Source organism: Haemorhous mexicanus, unplaced genomic scaffold (assembly GCF_027477595.1).
Source record: "Haemorhous mexicanus isolate bHaeMex1 unplaced genomic scaffold, bHaeMex1.pri scaffold_147_ctg1, whole genome shotgun sequence".
In the NCBI taxonomy this organism is placed as follows: domain Eukaryota; kingdom Metazoa; phylum Chordata; class Aves; order Passeriformes; family Fringillidae; genus Haemorhous; species Haemorhous mexicanus.
The window spans coordinates 63,489-77,900 of record NW_026775998.1 but is presented as its reverse complement, the minus strand read 5'-3'; the positions used below and the strand labels follow the sequence as shown (position 1 = coordinate 77,900).

The 14,412-nt window shown below is 33.3% G+C and overlaps 1 long non-coding RNA gene across 1 annotated transcript; it reads left to right on the top strand.

Moving 5' to 3' along the window:
* Positions 1 to 843: 843 nt before the first annotated feature.
* LOC132322822 (uncharacterized) lies at positions 844 to 3,159 on the top strand. Its single transcript, XR_009485179.1, has 2 exons — positions 844 to 1,033; positions 3,018 to 3,159. It is a non-coding gene; the product is annotated as an uncharacterized LOC132322822 (long non-coding RNA).
* The last annotated feature ends 11,253 nt before the right edge of the window (positions 3,160 to 14,412 follow it).

Here is a 14,412-nt window from a genome sequence, read left to right as displayed (position 1 = left end):
TTTCACATTTTTCCCTATTTTTTTCTGATTTTTCACATTTTTCCTCATTTTTTCCCAATTTTTTCCTTTTTTTCCCAATGTTCCCCCGTTTTTCCCAATTTCCCCTGAATTTTTTCTCATTTTTTCTTTATTTTTCTCCCATTTTCCCCTGATTTTCCCCCAAATTTTTCCCCAATTTTTTTGCTGACGAGCTCATCAATGCTGCCAAGGTGGGGAACATTCCAGAACATTCCACCACAATTCCCCACAATCCCCAAAATTTCCTCTTCCCCACCTTTTCCCCATTTTTCCCCATTTTTTTCTGATTTTTTCACATTTTTCCCCTTTTTTTCTGATTTTTTCCTGATTTTTTCTGTATTTTTTCTCTATTTTTCCCCCAATTTTCCTCTAATTTTTTCCCAATTTTCCTCCCTTTTCCCCCATTTTTTTCTGATTTTTTCCACATTTTTCCTATTTTTTTCTGATTTTTTTCACATTTTTCCCCCTTTTTTTCTGATTTTTTTTCTGATTTTTCCTCATTTTTTTCTGTATTTTTATCCTAATTTTTACCAATTTTCCCCCCTTTTCCCCCCATTTTTTTTCTGATTTTTTTTCTGATTTTTCCTCATTTTTTCTGTATTTTTATCCTAATTTTTACCAATTTCCCCCCCTTTTTTCCCCATTTTTTTCTGATTTTTTTCACATTTTTCCCCACTTTTTTCTGATTTTTTTCTGATTTTTCCTTATTTTTTTCTGTATTTTAATCCTACTTTTTCCCAATTTTTCCCCCCTTTTCCCCCATTTTCCCCCCATTTTTTTCTGATTTTTCCTCATTTTTTCCCAATTTTTTTCCTTTTTTTCCCCAATTTTCCCCCATTTCTTCCAAATTTTTTTCCCAATTTTCCCTGGATTTTTTCTCATTTTTTCTTTATTTTTCTCCCATTTTTCCCTGATTTTCCCCCAATTTTTTCCCCAATTTTCCCCCAATATTTCCCGATTTTCCCCCCATTTTTTCCCAATTTTTTTTGCTGACGAGCTCATCAACGCTGCCAAGGTGGGCAACATTCCAGAACATTCCACCACAATTCCCCACAATCCCCAAAATTTCCTCTTCCCCACCTTTTCCCCATTTTTTTCTGATTTTTTTCCACATTTTTCTCATTTTTTTCTGATTTTTTTCCACAATTTTTCCCCATTTTTTCTGATTTTTTTCTGGTTTTTTTCTGTATTTTTTCTCTATTTTTTCCCCAATTTTCCTCTAATTTTTTCCCAATTTTCCTCCCTTTTTCCCCATTTTTTTTCACATTTTTTCCCTTTTTTTCTGATTTTTTTTTCTGATTTTTCCCCATTTTTTCTGTATTTTTTCCCAGTTTTCCCCCTAATTTTTCCCAATTTTCCGCCATTTTTTTCTGATTTTTTCCACATTTTTCCCTATTTTTTCTGATTTTTTTTTTATTTTTCTGTATTTTTTTCTGTATTTTTATCCCAATTTTCCCCTCTTTTTTCCCCTTTTTTTTCTGATTTTTTTCTGGTTTTTCCTCATTTTTTCCAATTTTTTCCTTTTTTTTCCCAATTTCCCCCCATTTTTTTCTGATTTTTTTCACATTTTTCCCCTTTTTTTCTGATTTTTTTTTCTGATTTTTCCCCATTTTTTCTGTATTTTTCCCCAATTTCCCCCCTAATTTTTCCCAATTTTCCCCCATTTTTTCTGATTTTTTTCACATTTTTCCCCCTTTTTTTCTGATTTTTTTTCTGATTTTTCCTCATTTTTTTTCTGTATTTTTATCCTAATTTTTACCAATTTTCCCCCCTTTTTCCCCATTTTTTTCTGATTTTTTCCCACATTTTCTCATTTTTTTCTGATTTTTTTCCTGATTTTTTCCTGTATTTTTTCTCTATTTTTCCCCCAATTTTCCTCTAATTTTTTCCCAAATTTCCCCCCTTTTTCCCCATTTATTTCTGATTTTTTTCACATTTTTCCCTATTTTTTTCTGATTTTTTTTCTGATTTTTCCCCATTTTTTCTCTATTTTTTCCCAATTTCCCCCAAATTTTTTCCCAATTTCCCCCCTTTTCCCCCCATTTTTTCTGATTGTTTTCACATTGTTCCCCATTTTTTCTGATTTTTTTTCTGATTTTTCCTCATTTTTTCTGTATTTTCTTCCCAATTTCCCCCAAATTTTTTCCCAATTTTCCTCCCTTTTCCCCCATTTTTTTCTGATTTTTTTCACATTTTTCCCCTTTTTTTCTGATTTTTTTTTCTGATTTTCCCCCATTTTTTCTCTATTTTTTCCCAATTTCCCCCCTAATTTTTCCCAATTTTCCCCCATTTTTTTCTGATTTTTTTCACATTTTTCCCCCTTTTTTTCTGATTTTTTTTCTGATTTTTCCTCATTTTTTTCTGTATTTTTATCCTAAATTTTCCCAATTTTTTCCCAATTTTCCCCCATTTTTTCTGATTTTTTTCCCAATTTCCCCTGAATTTTTTCTCATTTTTTCTTTATTTTTCTCCCATTTTTCCCCAATTTTTTCCCCAAAATTTTCATTTTTCCCCCATTTTTTTCCCCAAAATTTTCTTTTTTTCCCCTCATTTTTCCCCAAAATTTTATTTTTTCCCCCCAATTTCCTACCCCAATTTTTCCCCCAATTTTTTCTTAATTTTCCCCCCAAAATTTTCATTTCCCCCCCCATTTTTCCCCAAAATTTTCATTTTTTCCCCCCAATTTTTTCCCCAAAATTTTCATTTTTTCCCCCCAATTTTTTCCCCAAAATTTTCATTTTTTCCCCCATTTTTTCCCCAAAATTTTCTTTTTCCCCCAATTTTTCCCCAAAATTTCCCCAATTCCCCCCCATTTTTCCCCAAAATTTTCATTTTTTCCCCAATTTTTCCCCCAAAATTTCCATTTTCCCTCCATTTCCCCCCCAATTTTTTCCCCAATTTTTTCTTAATTTCCCCCCAATTTTTCCCCCCAAAATTTTCATTTTTTTTTCCCCATTTTTTCCCCAAAATTCTCATTTTTCCCCCCATTTTTTCCCCAGGGCTCCTCCAACTCCTACGCCATCAAGAAGAAGGACGAGCTGGAGCGCGTGGCCAAATCCAACCGCTGAGAAAAGCCCAAAAATCCCCCCAAAAATAAAAATATTCCTCCAAAAAATAAAAATATTCTTCCAAAAATAAAAATATTCCTCCCAAAAATAAAAATATTCCTCCCAAAAATGAAAATATTCCCCAAAAAATGAAAATATTCCCCCAAAAATGAAAATATTCCTCCAAAAATGAAAATATTTCCCCAAAAATGAAAATATTCCTCCAAAAAATGAAAATATTCCCCCCAAAAACGAAAATATTCCCCCAAAAATGAAAATATCCCCCCAAAAATGAAAATATTCCCCCAAAAATGAAAATATTCTCCCAAATAATGAAAATATTCCCCAAAAAATGAAAATATTCCCCCAAAAATGAAAATATTCCCCCAAAAATGAAAATATTCCCTCAGAAAATGAAAATATTCCCCCAAAAATTGAAAATATTCCCCCAAAAATTGAAAATATTCCTCCAAAAATGAAAATATTCCTCCAAAAAATGAAAATATTCCCCCAAAAATGAAAATATTCCCCAAAAAATGAAAATATTCCCCCAAAAATGAAAATATTCCTCCAAAAATGAAAATATTCCCCCAAAAAATGAAAATATTCCCCAAAAATTGAAAATATTCCTCAAAAAATGAAAATATTCTCCAAAAAATGAAAATATTCCTCCCAAAAATGAAAATATTCCCCCAAAAATGAAAATATTCCTCCCAAAAATGAAAATATTCCCCCCAAAATGAAAATATTCCTCCAAAAATGAAAATATTCCTCCAAAAACTGAAAATATTCCCCCAAAAATTGAAAATATTCCCCCAAAAATGAAAATATTCCCCCAAAAATGAAAATATTCCACCAAAAAATGAAAATATTCCCCTAAAAATGAAAATATTCCCCCAAAAAATGAAAATATTCCTCCCAAAAATGAAAATATTCCCCCAAAAATGAAAATATTCCCCCAAAAATGAAAATATTCCCCCAAAAATGAAAATATTCCCCCAAAAATGAAAATATTCCCCCCAAAAATGAAAATATTCCCCAAAAAATTGAAAATGTTCCTCCAAAATTGAAAATATTCCTCCAAAAAATGAAAATATTCCCCCAAAAATGAAAATATTCCCCCAAAAATTGAAAATATTCCCCCAAAAATGAAAATATTCCTCCAAAAATGAAAATATTCCCCCAAAAATGAAAATATTCCCCCAAAAATGAAAATATTCCCCCAAAAATGAAAATATTCCCCCAAAAATGAAAATATTCCCCCAAAAAATGAAAATATTCCCCCAAAAATGAAAATATTCCCCCAAAAATGAAAATATTCCTCCAAAAATGAAAATATTCCCCCCAAAAATGAAAATATTCCCCCAAAAAATGAAAATATTACTCCAAAAAATGAAAATATTCCCCCAAAAATGAAAATATTTCCCCCCAAAAATGAAAATATTCCCCCAAAAATGAAAATATTCCTCCCAAAAAATGAAAATATTCCCCCAAAAAATGAAAATATTCCTCCAAAAATGAAAATATTCCCCCAAAAATGAAAATAATCTGCAAAAAATGAAAATATTCCCCCAAAAATGAAAATATTCCCCCCAAAAATGAAAATATTCCCTCAGAAAATGAAAATATTCCATAAAAAATGAAAATATTCCCCCAAAAATGAAAATATTCCCTCAGAAAATGAAAATATTCCCCCCAAAAATGAAAATATTCCCCCAAAAATTGAAAATATTCCCCCAAAAATGAAAATATTCCTCCAAAAAATGAAAATATTCCTCCAAAAAATGAAAATATTCCCCCAAAAATGAAAATATTCCTCCAAAAATGAAAATATTCCCCCAAAAATGAAAATATTTCCCCCAAAAATTGAAAATATTCCTCCAAAAATGAAAATATTCCCCCAAAAAATGAAAATATTCCCCCAAAAAATGAAAATATTCCTCCAAAAATGAAAATATTTCCCCCAAAAATTGAAAATATTCCCCCAAAAATGAAAATATTCCCCCCAAAAATGAAAATATTCCCCCAAAAAATGAAAATATTCCCTCAGAAAATGAAAATATTCCCCCAAAAATGAAAATATTCCCTCAAAAATGAAAATATTCCCCAAAAATGAAAATATTCCCCCAAAAATGAAAATATTCCTCCAAAAAATGAAAATATTCCCCCCAAAAATGAAAATATCCCCCCAAAAAATGAAAATATTCTCCCCAAAAATGAAAATATCCCCCAAAAAATGAAAATATCCCCCCAAAAATGAAAATATTCTCCCCAAAAATGAAAATATCCCCCCAAAAAATGAAAATATTCCTCCAAAAATGAAAATATTCCCCCAAAAATGAAAATATTCCCCCAAATTGAAAATATTCCCCTCAAAAATGAAAATATTCCCCCAAAAATGAAAATATTCCCCCAAAAATGAAAATATTCCCTCAGAAAATGAAAATATTCCCCCAAAAAATGAAAATATTCCTCCAAAAATGAAAATATTCCTCCCAAAAATGAAAATATTCCCCCAAAAATTGAAATTATTCCCTCAGAAAATGAAAATATTCCCTCAGAAAATGAAAATATTCCCCAAAAATGAAAATATTCCTCCAAAAAATGAAAATATTCCTCCAAAATTGAAAATATTCCCCCAAAAATGAAAATATTCCACCAAAAAATAAAAATATTCCCCCAAAAATGAAAATATTCCTCCAAAAATGAAAATATTCCCCCAAAAAATGAAAATATTCCTCCAAAAAATGAAAATATTCCCCCAAAAATGAAAATATTCCTCCAAAAAATGAAAATATTCCTCCCAAAAATAAAAATATTCCTCCCAAAAATAAAAATATTCCTCCAAAAATTGAAAATATTGCTCCAAAAAATGAAAATATTCCCCAAAAAATTGAAAATATTCCTCCAAAAAATTGAAAATATTCCCCCAAAAATTGAAATTATTCCCCCAAAATTTCCGGAGTTGGAGCAAATCCGGAGCGATCCCAAAATTTGGGGGAAATTTTCAGAATTTTTGGGAATTTTGGGGGAATTTGGAGGGAATAAAATCAAAAAGGTTTGGTCAAAATTCCGAATTTGGGGAATTATTTGGGGATTTGAAAAGGATTTGGGGGAAATTTGGGATTTTGGGGGAATTTTGGGAATATTTTGGGAATTTTATGGATATTTTGGGGAATATTTTGAGGATTTTGGGGGAAATTTGGGATTTTGGGGGAATTTTTGGGAATATTTTGGGATTTTTGGGGGAATATTTTGGGATTTTGAGGGAATTTTGGGGGAAAATTTGGGGTTTTTAGGAAATTTTGGGGAATATTTTGGGAATTTTTCGGGGATTTTGGGGAAAAATTTGGGATTTTGAAGGAATTTTTAGGAATATTTTGGGGTTTTGAGGGAATTTTGGGGGAAAATTTGGGATTTTAAAGGAATTTTGGGGAATATTTTGGGATTTTTTGGGGAAAAATTTGGGATTTTTAGGAAATTTTGGGACTATTTTGGGAATTTTTGGGGGATTTTGGGGAAAAATTTGGGATTTTGGGGGAATTTTGGGAAATATTTTGGGTTTTTTGGGAATTTTGGGGGGAAAATTTGGGATTTTAAAGGAATTTTTGGGAATATTTTGGGATTTGGGGGAATATTTTGGGATTTTTATGGATATTTTTGGGGAAAAATTTGGGATTTGGAGGGAATTTTTAGGAATATTTTGGGATTTTGAGAGAGATTTTGGGGAAATTTGGGATTTTTAGGGAATTTTAGGGAATATTTTTGGGGATTTTGAGGGAATTTTTTGGGATTTTGAGGGAATTTTGGGGAAAAATTTGGGATTTTGAGGGAATTTTTGGGAATATTTTGGGATTTTTGGGGAATATTTTGGGATTTGGAGGGAATTTTTGGGGAAAAAATTGGGATTTTTGGGAATTTTTGGGGGAAAAATTTGGGATTTTGAGGAATTTTTGGGGGAAAAATTTGGGATTTTTAGAAATTTTTGGGGAATATTTGGGGAATTTTTTTAGGATTTTGGGGAAAATTTTGGGATTTTAAAGGTATTTTTGGGAATATTTTGGGATTTTGGGGAATATTTTGGGGGAAAATTTGGGCTTTTTAGGAAATTTTGGGAATATTTTGGGATTTTTAGGGAATTTTTGGGATTTTGAGGGAATTTTGGGGGAATAATTTGGGGTTTTGAGGGAACTTTTAGGGATATTTTGGAATTTTGAGAAAGATTTTGGGGAAAATTTTGGATTTTTAGGGAATTTTAGGGAATATTTTTGGGGATTTTGAGGGAATTTTCTGGGATTTTGAGGGAATTTTGGGAATATTTTGGGATTTGGAGGGAATTTTTAGGAATATTTTGGGATTTTGAGAGAGATTTTGGGGAAATTTGGGATTTTTAGGGAATTTTAGGGAATATTTTTGGGGATTTTGAGGGAATTTTTTGGGATTTTTAGGATTTTTTTGGGATTTTTGGGGAATAATTTGGGATTTTGAGGGAATTTTGGGGGGAAAATTTGGGATTTTGAGGGAATTTTTGGGAATATTTTGGGATTTTTGGGAATATTTTGGGGATTTTGGGGGAAAATTTGGGATTTTAAAGGAAATTTTTGGGAATATTTTGGGAATTTTGAGAGATTTTGGGGAAAATTTTGGGATTTTTAGGAAATTTTGGGAAATTTTTTGGGAATTTTTGGGGGATTTTGGGGGAAATTTTGGGATTTTAAAGGAATTTTTGGGAATATTTTTGGGGAAAAATTGGGATTTTGAGGGAATTTTTAGGGATATTTGGGGATTTTGGGGGAATATTTTGGGGAGTAATTTGGGATTTTTAGGAAATTTTTGGGAATATTTTGGGATTTTGGGGGAATTTTTGGGATTTTGGGGGAATTTTTGGGATTATTTTGGGTTTTTGGGGGGAAAATTTGGGATTTTGAGGGAATTTTTGGGAATATTTTGGGATTTTTGAGAGAGATTTTGGGGAAAATTTGGGATTTTGGGGGAATTTTTGGGAATATTTGGGGATTTTGGGGGAATGTTTTGGGGGAAAATTTGGGATTTTAAAGGAATTTTTGGGAATATTTTGGGATTTTTGGGGGAATTTTTGGGAATATTTAGGGAATTTTTCGGGGATTTTGGGGAAAAATTTGGGATTTTGGGGGAATTTTTGGGAGTATTTTGGGATTTTTGGGGAATATTTTGGGGGAAAATTTGGGATTTTAAAGGAATTTTTGGGAATATTGTGGGATTCTAGGGGAGTAATTTGGGTTTTTGAGGGAATTTTTAGGGATATTTTGGAATTTTGAGAGATTTTGGGGAAAATTTTGGATTTTTAGGGAATTTTTGGGAATATTTTGGGGAATATTTTGGGATTTTTAGGGAATTTTTGGGGGAAAATTTGGGATTTTTTGGAAATTTTGGGGATTTTGGGGGGATTTTGGGGAAAAATTTGGGATTTTAAAGGAATTTTTGGGAATATTTTGGGATTTTTGGGGAATATTTTGGCGGAAAATTTGGGATTTTAAAGGAATTTTTGGGAATATTGTGGGATTTTGAGGGAATTTTTGGGGAAAAATTTGGGATTTTTAGGAAATTTTGGGGAATATTTTGGGGGAATAATTTGGGATTTGGAGGGAATTTTTGGGGAACAATTTGGGATTTTAAGGGAATTTTTGGGCATATTTTGGGATTTTTGGGGAAAAATTTGGGATTTTGAAGGAATTTTTAGGGATATTTTGGGATTTTTAGGAATATTTTGGAATTTTGAGAGAGATTTTGGGGAAAATTTGGGATTTTTAGGAAATTTTAGGGAATATTTTGGGGATTTTGAGGGAATTTTCTGGGATTTGGAGGGAATTTTTAGGAATATTTTGGGATTTTGGGGGAATTTTTTGGGGAAAAATTTGGGATTTTTAGGAAATTTTGGGGATTTTTTGGGGATTTTGGTGAAAAATTTGGGATTTTTAGGAAATTTTGGGGAATTTTTTGGGATTTTGGGGAATATTTTGGGGGGAAATTTGGGATTTTTAGAAATTTTTGGGATTTTGGGGGAATTTTTGGGGAAAAATTTGGGGTTTTTAGGAAATTTTGGGGAATTTTTGGGGGATTTTTGGGGATTTTGGGGAAAAATTTGGGATTTTGGGGAATATTTTGGGATTTTGGGGGAATATTTTGGGGATTTTGGGGGGAAATTTGGGATTTTAAAGGAATTTTTGGGAATATTTTGGGGTTTTGAGGGAATATTTTAGGGATTTTGGGGGGAAATTTGGGATTTTTAGGGAATATTTTGGGGATTTTGAGGGAATTTTCTGGGATTTTTAGGAATATTTTGGGATTTGTGGGGAATATTTTGGGATTTTTCGGGGATTTTGGGGAAAAATTTGGGATTTTGAGGGAATTTTTGGGAATATTTTGGGATTTTTGGGAATATTTTGGGGATTTTGGAGGAAAATTTGGGATTTTAAAGGAATTTTTGGGAATATTTTGGGATTTTTGGGGACTATTTTGGGATTTTGAGGGAATTTTGGGGAAAATTTGGGATTTTTAGGAAATTTTAGGGAATATTTTGGGATTTTGGGGGAATATTTTGGGATTTTGAGGGAATTTTTGGAATTTTTTGGGGGAAAAATTTGGGATTTTGAGGGAATTTTAGGGAATATTTTGGGAATTTTAGGAATTATATTGGGATTTTAAGGGAATTTTTGGGAAGATTTTGGGATTTTGAGGAATATTTGTAAGGAATATTTTGGGATTTTGAGGGAAATTTTAGGGATATTTTGGGATTTTTGGGGGAATTTAGGGATATTTTGGGTAGTATTTGGGGATTTTGGGGAATATTTTGGGATCTTTGGGGAATCTTTTGGGATTTTGAGAGGATTTTTGGGAAAAATTTGTGAATTTTAGAAAATTTTAGGGAACATTTTGGGAATTTTAGGGAAAATTTTGGGATTTTGGGGGAATTTTCTGTGATTTTAAAGGAATTTTTGGGGAAAACTTGGGATTTTTAGAAAATTTTGTGGAATATTTTGGGGATTTTTAGGGAATATTTTGATTTAAGGGAATTTTTAGGGATATTTTGGAGTTTTTTGGGAGGAAAATTTAAGTTTTTGAGGGAAATTTTAGGAATAATTTGGGAATTTTTAGGAATATTTTGGAATTTTGGGGGATTTTGGGGGTAAATTTGGGATTTTGAAGGAATTTTGGCGAGAATTTAGGGATATTTGGGAAATTTTGGGGAATTTTAGGGAATATTTTGGAATTTTGGGAGGATTTGGGAATTTTTTATTATTTTTAGGGGGAATTTTGGGGATTTTTTGGGAATAATTTGGGAATAATTTGGGATTTTTTGGGAATAATTTGGGATTTTGGGGAATTTGAGGGAATATCCTTGAATTTTGGGGGGAAATTGGGAATATTTTGGATTTTGGGGGGATTTTTTTTTTATTTTTGGGGGTTTTTTGGGGAATATTTTGGGGGTTTGGGGCTGAATATTTGGGGTTTCTTCTTTCAGTTTTTTCAGGAATTCCAGGGATTTTTCCAGAATTTTCCACCCTCCCCATTCCCAACCCCTCCCCCACCCAAAATTCCCAAATTCCTCCCCAAAATTCCAAAAAAATTCCCCAAATCCCCTCAAAATTTACAAATTTCCTCCAAAAAATTCCCAAAATCCCCCCAAAAATCCCCAAAATTTCCCAAATTGCCCCAAAATTCAAAAAAACTTCCCCAAAAATTCCTAAATTTCCAAAAAAATTCCCATAATTCCCCCCAAAAGTCCCAAAAATTAAAAAAAAATCCCCAAATTTTCCATCAATTCCCAAAATTCTTAAATTCCGCCCAAATAATCCAAAAATTCCCAAGAAAATTCCAAAATTCTCCCCAAAAATTTCCCAAATTCCCCCCAAATTCAACAAATATTCCTAAATTTCCCCTCAAAATTCCCAAAAAATCCCAAAATTCCCCCAGAAATTCCGAAAATTCTCCCAAATCCCTCCCAAAAGTTCCCCCAAAATCCCCAAAAATTCCAAAATTTCCCCTAAAATCTAAAAAATTCCCCCAAAATCCCCAAATTTCCCCCCAAAATCCCCAAATTTCCCCCCAAAATTCCCAAATTTCCCCCAGAATTCCCAAATTTTCTCAGCCATTCCCAAAATTCTCCCCAAAAAATTCCCAAAAATGGCCCCAAATAATCCCAATTTCCAAAAAAATTCCCAGTTCTTCCCCAAATCCCCCAAAAATTCTGAAATTCCCCCCAAAATTCCCCCAAAAATCAAAAAATTCCCCAGAAAATTCCCAAATTTCCTCCTAAATTTTCTCACCATTCCCAAAATTCTCCCAAAAAATTCCCAAAAATCCCAAAATTCCCCAAAAATCCCCCAAAATCCCAAAATTCCAAAAAAGTTCCGAAAAATTCCCAAAATTCCCCTCAAAACCCCAAAATTTCCAATTAAATTCCCAAATTTTCCAAAAAATTCCCCAAATTCCCCCCAAAATTCCTATATTTCCTCTCAAAATTCCAAAATATTCCCAAAAAATCCCAAAATCCCCCAGAAATTCCCAAAATTCCCCAAAATTTTTTAAATTTCCCCCAAAATTCCTCCAAAAAAATCCCAAAATTCCCAAGAAAATTCCCAAATTTCCCCCCAAATTCCCCAAAATTCTCCCAAATCCCTCCCAAAAGTTCCCCAAAATCCCCAAAAATTCTGAAATTTGCCCTAAAATCTAAAAAATTCCCCCAAAATTCCCAAATTTCCCCCCAAAATTCCCAAATTTTCTCAGCATTTCCCAAAATTCCCCTAAAAAATCCCAAAATTTCCAAGAAAATTCCCAAATTGCCCCAAAAATTCCCAAATTTCCCCCAAAATTCCTCCAAATATTCCCAAAATTCCCCTAATCCCCCCAAAAAAGACCCCAAAATTCCCAAAATTCTCCCAAATCCCTCCCAAAATTCCCAAAAAATTCCCAAAATCCCAAAATTCCCCAAAAATTCCCAAAGTTCCCCCAAAAATTCCCAAATTTCCCCCAAAATTCCTCCAAAAAATCCCAAAATTCCCCCAAATCCCCCCAAAAAAGACCCAAAATTCCCAAAATTCTCCCAAATCCCTCCCAAAATTCCCCAAAAATTCCCAAAATCCCAAAATTCCCCCCAAAATTCCCCCCAAAATTCCCAAATTTCCCGCAAAAATTCCTCCAAAAAAATCCCAAAATTGCCCCAAATCCCCCCAAAAAAGACCCCAAAATTCCCAAAATTCTCCCAAATCCCTCCCAAAATTCCCCAAAAATTCCCCAAATCCCAAAATTCCCCAAAAATTCCCAAATTTCCTCCAAAATTTCTCCAAAAAAATCCCAAAATTCCCAAGAAAATTCCCAAATTTCCCCCAAATCCCCCAAATTCCCCAAAATTCTCCCAAATCCCTCCCAAAAGTTCCCCCAAAATCCCCAAAAATTCCGAAATTCCCCAAAAATCTAAAAAATTCCCCCAAAATTCCCAAATTTCCCCCAAAATTCCCAAATTTTCTCAGCAGTTCCCAAAATTCCCCTAAAAAATCCCAAAATTTCCAAGAAAATTCCCAAAATGCCCCAAAAATTCCCAAATTTCCCCCAAAATTCCTCCAAAAAATCCCAAAATTGCCCCAAATCCCCCCAAAAAAGACCCCAAAATTCCCAAAATTCTCCCAAATCCCTCCCAAAATTCCCCAAAAATTCCCAAAATTCCCCAAGAATTCCAATAATTTTCCAAAAATTCCCAAATTTCCCCCAAAATTCCTCCAAATATTCCCAAAATTCCCCCAAATCCCCCCAAAAAAGACCCCAAAATTCCCAAAATTCTCCCAAATCCCTCCCAAAATTCCCCAAAAATTCCCAAAATCCCAAAATTCCCCAAAAATTCCCAAATTTCCCCCAAAATTCCTCCAAAAAAATCCCAAAATTCCCAGGAAAATTCCCAAAATTCCCCAAATCTCCCCAAAAATCCCCAAATTCTCCCAAATTCCTCCCAAAAGTTCCCCCAAAATCCCAAAAAATCCCAAAATTTGCCCTAAAATCTAAAAAATTCCCCCAAAATTCCCAAATTTCCCCCCAAAATTCCCAAATTTTCTCAGCATTTCCCAAAATTCCCCTAAAAAATCCCAAAATTCCTCCAAAAATTCCCAAAATGCCCCAAAAATTCCCAAATTTCCCCCAAAAATCCCCCAAATCCCCCCAAAAAAGACCCCAAAATTCCCAAAATTCTCCCAAATCCCTCCCAAAAAAGACCCCAAAATTCCCAAAATCCCAAAATTCCCCCAAAATTCCCAAATTTCCCCCAAAATTCCTAAAAAAAATCCCAAAATTCCCAAGAAAATTCCCAAAAATTCCCCCAAATCCCCCCCAAAAAAGACCCCAAAATTCCCAAAATTCTCCCAAATCCCTCCCGAAATTCCCAAAAAATTCCCAAAATGTCCCAAAAATTCCCAAAGTTCCCCCAAAATTCCTCCAAAAAATCCCAAAATTCCCCCAAATCCCCCCAAAAAAGACCCCAAAATTCCCAAAATTCTCCCAAATCCCTCCCAAAAAAGACCCCAAAATTCCCAAAATCCCAAAATTCCCCAAAAATTCCCAAATTTCCCCAAAAATTCCTCCAAAAAAATCCCAAAATTCCCAAGGAAATTCCCAAAAATTCCCCCAAATCCCCCCAATAAAGACCCCAAAATTCCCAAAATTCTCCCAAATCCCTCCCAAAATTCCCCAAAAATTCCCAAAATCCCAAAATTCCCCCAAAAATTCCCAAATTTCCCCCAAAATTCCTCCAAATATTCCCAAAATTCCCAAGAAAATTCCCAAATTTCCCCCAAATCCCCCAAAAATCCCCAAATTCTCCCAAATCCCTCCCAAAAGTTCCCCCAAAATCCCCAAAAATTCTGAAATTTGCCCTAAAATCTAAAAAATTCCCCCAAAATTCCCAAATTTCCCCCAAAATTCCCAAATTTTCTCAGCATTTCACAAAATTCCCCTAAAAAATCCCAAAATTTCCGAGAAAATTCCCAAAATGCTCCAAAAATTCCCAAATTTCCCCAAAATTCCTCCAAAAAATCACAAAATTCCCCCAAATCCCCCCAAAAAAGACCCCGAAATTCCCAAAATTCTCCCAAATCCCTCCCAAAATTCCCCAGAAATTCCCAAATTCCCCAAAAATTCCCAAATTTCCCTCAAAATTCCTCAAAAAAATCCCAAAATTCCCAAGAAAATTCCCAAATTTCCCCCAAAATTCCCCCAAATCCCTCAAAAATCCCAAAATTCCCCAAATTCCTCCCAAAAGTTCCCCCAAAATCCCAAAAAAATTCTGAAATTTGCCCTAAAATCTAAAAAATTCCCCCAAATT